Below are 5,798 nucleotides of genomic sequence, written 5' to 3' on the forward strand. Positions count from 1 at the left end.
TCCGCCCCCGCCTCTGTTACTGGGGGGTCTCGCCTCCATCGCTGGCTGCGAGAACGCTGAGGGCACGTGACCGGATGTACAAAGGCGGGCGCACCGGGCACGGGACCCCAGAGCGCGGCCGCCATGACACCTTCCGCTAGCTCCCTCCCTCCTCACCAGTTCCCGCCTGTTTCGTTTCTTCTCTCTGGCCTCCAGCGGTGGAGAGTCCCGGGATCCTGGAAGGCCCACCCGTTAGGCCTAAAACTTCTCCGATCCCTGTCGGCGTCGTGTCTTCGGCCAGCAGCACCACGCCAACTGCAGGCCGTAGAGAGCGTAATTGCGACGGCGGCCGGAGGGGGAGGGACCACGCACGAGGAGGAGCATAAGCTGTCACGTGACAAGGAAGTGCCGTTAACAACGTCCCTGCGTCCCCGGCGCCCCTGGATGACGTAAGCGGAGGGGCGGGGTGGGAGGAAAGACTGAAGTTTAGATTCCGATCTTAGTGCATGGTGAGTGGCCGGGGCAGAACCCAGAGAGAGAGAGTGTTGGACCAGCTGAGAATTGAGAGCGGCTGCCCTGGATGTAGCGGAACCGGACTGGGACCTCCAGGCTGCTGATCTAGGAGTCTGGCTTTGAAAACCTAAGTTACCGGTGCGCCTCTTTTTAAGACATCTGAATACAGTGTAAAAAGTTAAAACACTGTTAAAAAGGTAGTTCCGCTAGGAGAGGGGCTTCTTGTGGGCAGAGACTGTATTTTGTCCTTTCTGGTGTCTCCATTGTGTGTACGGGGCCTGAAACGTTGTAGGCACTCAAATATTGAATGAATGAATGCGTGAATGAGCAAGTCGCGTTGGTCAGAGGCGGAGTTGTACTCTGATCATTATTTCTTGGATTAGAAAGAGCCCACTGTGGAAGGGAGATCTACTTCCTTTTTGCATCATTTCTTTACTTTTTGTTCTCTAATTTCTTTCGCCTTCCTCCTCCCACGCACCTAGTAGGGCAAAAGTGGACGCCGTGATCTGCAGTTGATGTATAAGTAGCAAACACCGTGTATTATTTTTCAACGTACCATTAAGTAATTCAGGGAAATGGAAAGATGATTAAATTGTGGGAACCTGGATTGTAATACTTTTGTCTCTTATGAACTCTCTGAACCTTGGGCAAGCCAACTCCAAGACATTGTTTCATTGCCTTTTTTTTCATCTTGCTAAATTGATTCTTGTATCATCATATAATGACTTTATCTCTGAAAGAGACAGTGGGGGAGGATGTGCTTACCAGAGAGCATACCTCCTCCAATGGGGCATGATCACTCCATTTTGACGTCCTGTCACAATTTGGTGCACACAAGCCTGGAATGTTTGTCAAGCCAGTAGGGTCAGGATTTAAATCAGTCAGCTATATGAAACCTGACTTCTTTAACCATGAGACTATGAGTCCAGTTCCCTTATTATAATTTTTTAATTTAAAAGTCTATTTTATCTGACATAACAAATCCCGTTTACTTTTGGTTTCCATTTTCATAAAACACTTTTCATTCTTTTACTTTCTGTCAATAAGTCATTACTACTCAAGTAAGATTTTTATAAAGTATACAGTTTGTCTTTTTAAAAAAAATCTATTCCGTGAGTATGTATCTAACCTATTTACATTCAACTGATGAGGATTTTCTCCTATCATTTCATATTTTCTAATTTTGTATTTCACTTATTCCTTCATGTTTATATTTGTGATTTGATGATTTTTCTCTAGAGTTAAGGATTTTCTTTCTCACTTGTGTATATTCCCAGTGGTTTTATACTTTCACATGCTTCATTTATGATGGTAGTTATCCTTTTGCTTCCAGATGTAGCACTCCCTTAAGCATTTCTTGCAAAGCTGGTCTCATGGAGACAAATTCCCTCAGGTTTTGCTTGTCTGGGAAAGACTTAATTTATTTATTTAAATTTTATTTATTCATTCGTTTATTTTAATTTGACCAGAGAGAGAAAGTGAGAAAGCATGCCACCAAGTCTGGGACTCAAACCATGGTTGATCACATGGGAGTGTCCAGCACCTTAACCACCACACCACCTGCTGGTCCCCGGGAAAGACTATTTTTCCTTCACTTCTGAACGACAGCTTTGCCGGATAAAGTATTCTTGGCTGGCAGTTTTTTCTTTCAATACTTTGAATTTATCATGCCATTCTCTTCTAGCTTGTAAGGTCTCTACTGAGAAATCTGCTGTGAGTCTAATGGAGATTCTCTACTATGTAACTTGTCCCTTTTCTTTTGCTGCTTTTTAGAATTCTCTCCTTGTCTTTACATTTTGACAGTTTTGCTATAATGTGCCTTGGAGAGGGTCTTTTTGGGTTCAATCTTTTTGGGGACCTTTGAGCTTCCTGAATCTGGATGTGCATCTCTCTCCCAAGACTTGTGAAGTTTTCATCTATTATTTCATGAAATAACTTTTCTATGTCTTTTCCTGTCTCTTCTCCTTCTAGAACTCCCATAATGTGAATATTTGTTTGTTTAATACTGTCCCATATGTCCCATTTTTTTTTCCCTGTTTTTCTCTCTGACTGGATTATTTCAAATAACTTGTCTTCAAGTTTGGAAATTCTTTCCTCTGCTTGAAAAAGTCTATCATTAAAGCTCTTGAAGTGTTCATTCTTTTTTATTCTTTTTTTCTGTTTTTCCTCTCTGACTTGATTATTTCAAATGACTTGTCTTCAAGTTTGGAAATTCTTTCCTCTGCTTGATAAAGTCCATTGTTAAAACTTGGATTGTATGTGGTATTTCTTTTTTTGGCTCCTTCTGCTCCAAGATTTCTTCTTGGTCCTTTTTAATGACCTTTGCTACTTTGTGGACTGAATCTTTCAGATCACATAATGATTTCATTAATTCGTTGAATTGCCTGTCACTACTCTCTTGTATCTCATTGAGTTTCCTTATAATAAAAATATAGAATTCCGGAGGACCAGCAGTTGGTGTAATGGCTATATCGCTGGTCTCCCATGTAGTCGACTGCAGTTTGAGTCCTGGACCTAGTGGCTTAAACTCACACTGGGTGCGTGTGCATGAATGCCCAAGATCCCAAGAAGAGAATGGAGGAGAAGGGATTGCGGTGTGGCCACCCCCCCACCCCCGGGGGATAATTTCTAGCTTTCTGTCTCTCTGTCTCTATCTTTCCGGTGAGCGCACACACCTTATAGCAAAAACCTCTCAAAAAATGTTCAATTCCTTTTTAGACATTTCACAGATTTCCTTCATGGTAGGGTATGTTGCTGCAGTATTATTGCATTGCTTTGAGAGTGTCATGCTAGCTTGTTTTTTCAGGTATCTTGTATCCCTATATTGGTATTTGTTCATCTGGTGAATAGCTGTCTGTACCAGTTTTGTTTTTTTTTTTTTTTTTGAGAGATTTTCACTATAGGGCGCGTGCGCTCGCCAGACAGACAGACAGAGACAGAGAGACAGAAAGTGAGAAATCACCCCCCAGGGGGGATGGTCACGCCGCAATCTCTTCTCCTCCGTTCTCCTCTTGGGATCTTGGGCACGCACGCACATGCACCCGGCGTGAGTTTTAAGCCACCAGGTCCGGGACGCAAACCGCGGTCGACTATGTGGGAGTCCAGCGACATAGCCATTACTCTAACTGCTAGTTCCCATGTCTGTACCAGTTTTATAGGATGGCATTCCGGGTGAAAAGACTTTCTCCAGTAGTTGTATCCTAGGATGCCTGCTGAATAGACTATGTTGGAGCCTTGACAATTTACAGAGGTAATATTTAAACTCAGCTTTGCAGAAAGGCAGGGTTTTTAAGATGGGAGAAGATTCAACAAAGAGCCTGTATTAAATCATGGAGTCACAAATTTATGGAATGAAACAAGAGCGAAAGACAAAAGTGGACTAATATAAAGAACCTGTCAACCTATAAAAGAAGACTGAGGCAAAGCAAGTAAAGATTTTATTTTGGCCAGGATTAGGACAATCTCCAAGTTGCCCCTGATAATGTATGGCAAGATCTTAACAGATTTCAGGGTGATTTTAAGACGAAAAATTGCAAATGGGAATGGGGAGTAACAAGGAATCCTGCAATCACAGCAGTGATTGGTCAGATCTCAAGCCAAGTACAGAGGAAGCCTGGAAGGTAAAAGAGCAAAGGATTTGGTTAATAAGGAAGTCCATAAAACAAAGAGTCCAGTGAGTTCTCATAGCATCCTGAGCCATTTACATTCCTAAGGGAGCCCCAAGATAAACATGTTTTATTTTCTCAGAGCTCTAACTTAGACTAAAAATCTCTTATTTTCAGGAAAAATTGGTCAATTTTAAGACTTACTAGTTTTTCTTTTCTTTTTCTTTTCCTTTTTTTTAAGGAGAACTGTTTATTATGCAGGCAGACATGGAGGAATTAACAGTCTGAATCTCCAGCCAGACTTACTAGTTTTCTTAAAGTTCCAGTTTAATGATGTAGCATTTTATTTTATTTCACACCAGTTCTCTTCCCTTAGGAAGGTTTCTGTGGTTCCATTTACTCAATGTGATCCCTTGTCTTCTGAGCTCTAACACATTACTTTATCTCTTGCAGAGGGCACATTATATTAAGAACAGGGTTCAACTGGTAGAGAAGAAGATTGTGTTATGTGTATGTAATAAAAAAATTGTACACATTTATATTTTTTGCTATTAGAAAACATACTTGACAAGGGTTAGGACTTTGGTCCACTTCTCTCCCGGACCTAGAACAATACCTGGCATATAGGTGGTACTCAGAACATACATGTTGAGTAAATGAATAAATGCGTGTTTTTCGCAGAAAAAGTCAACACAAAACTTCAAAGAATGAACAATTAGAAACAAGTATAAACTATTATTTTTGAGTTTGTCTGTGGTATTACTTTGCATTTTATTCTTAATTTGGCAGGTGGCAATGGATTAAGAAAGCTAAAATTATTGGGTAGGATTTTCTTAAGTTTCCTTTTTTTGGAAATTGGTGCTATTTGACAAAAATGTGCACTCTGAGAATAGTTTAATTAGTAATCGCTATTATGTTAGTTTATGGAGTCCTCGGGTATTTGGCATTTGCTACCTTGTATTCTTTTTATTTTTTTAAAATTATTTTAAATTTGTAGGGAACCAGCAGTTAGCGTAATGGCTATGTCGCTGCACTCCCACGTAGTCGACCGCGGTTCCTGTCCCGGACCCGGTGGCTTAAAAAAAAAAAAAAAAATTTTTTTTAAATTTGCTATAGGGCATGTGTGCTCACCAGAGAGAGAAAAAGGAAGAAGGAGAGGGAGAAAGTGAGAAAGCAAGCTACCAGATTCAGGACTCAAATCAGGGTCAGCCATGTAGGAGTCCAGTGCTTTACCCACCATGCCACCTGCTGGTCTAGCTACCTTGTATTTTTTTTTTTTTTTTTAAAGAATTACTTTATTTAACTTTCTTTCTTTCTTCCTTTCCTTCTTTATTTTAATTTGACCTGAGAGGGACAGAGTGAGAAAGAGAGGGAAAGTGAGAAAGCAAGCTGCCAGGTCTGGTACTTGAATTGTGGTTGGCCATGTGGCCAGCCCCACTACCTTCTGTTCTTATCATTATTCATTCCTGGCTAGTCTCTGTTATTATTGTTTATTCATTTTTTATATTTATTTTTATTTATTTATTTACATTCATTCACTGTACATCATTATAGCATACAAAATGAGATTTTTACATTCACAGTACACTGTATATTGGCTCAATCAAGCAAATCAACATATGTGTTATTGTCAACACATAATTTTCCATTTCTTGTTTTCTGTATATTTTGCCTTTTTTCCCATCCTTGATTCCCTATCTC

At 40.5% G+C, this 5,798-nt stretch overlaps 1 protein-coding gene across 1 annotated transcript in view; it reads left to right on the forward strand.

Moving 5' to 3' along the window:
* Positions 1–7: 7 nt before the first annotated feature.
* The window catches only part of HPS5 (HPS5 biogenesis of lysosomal organelles complex 2 subunit 2), a gene marked incomplete in the record, with an annotated part of 51,114 nt that continues 45,323 nt past the window's right edge, over positions 8–5,798 (forward strand). The window contains 1 exon segment of the mRNA XM_014584557.2: positions 8–428.

This window comes from Tupaia chinensis, unplaced genomic scaffold, assembly GCF_000334495.1.
Source record: "Tupaia chinensis unplaced genomic scaffold, TupChi_1.0 Scaffold000077_1, whole genome shotgun sequence".
In the NCBI taxonomy this organism is placed as follows: domain Eukaryota; kingdom Metazoa; phylum Chordata; class Mammalia; order Scandentia; family Tupaiidae; genus Tupaia; species Tupaia belangeri.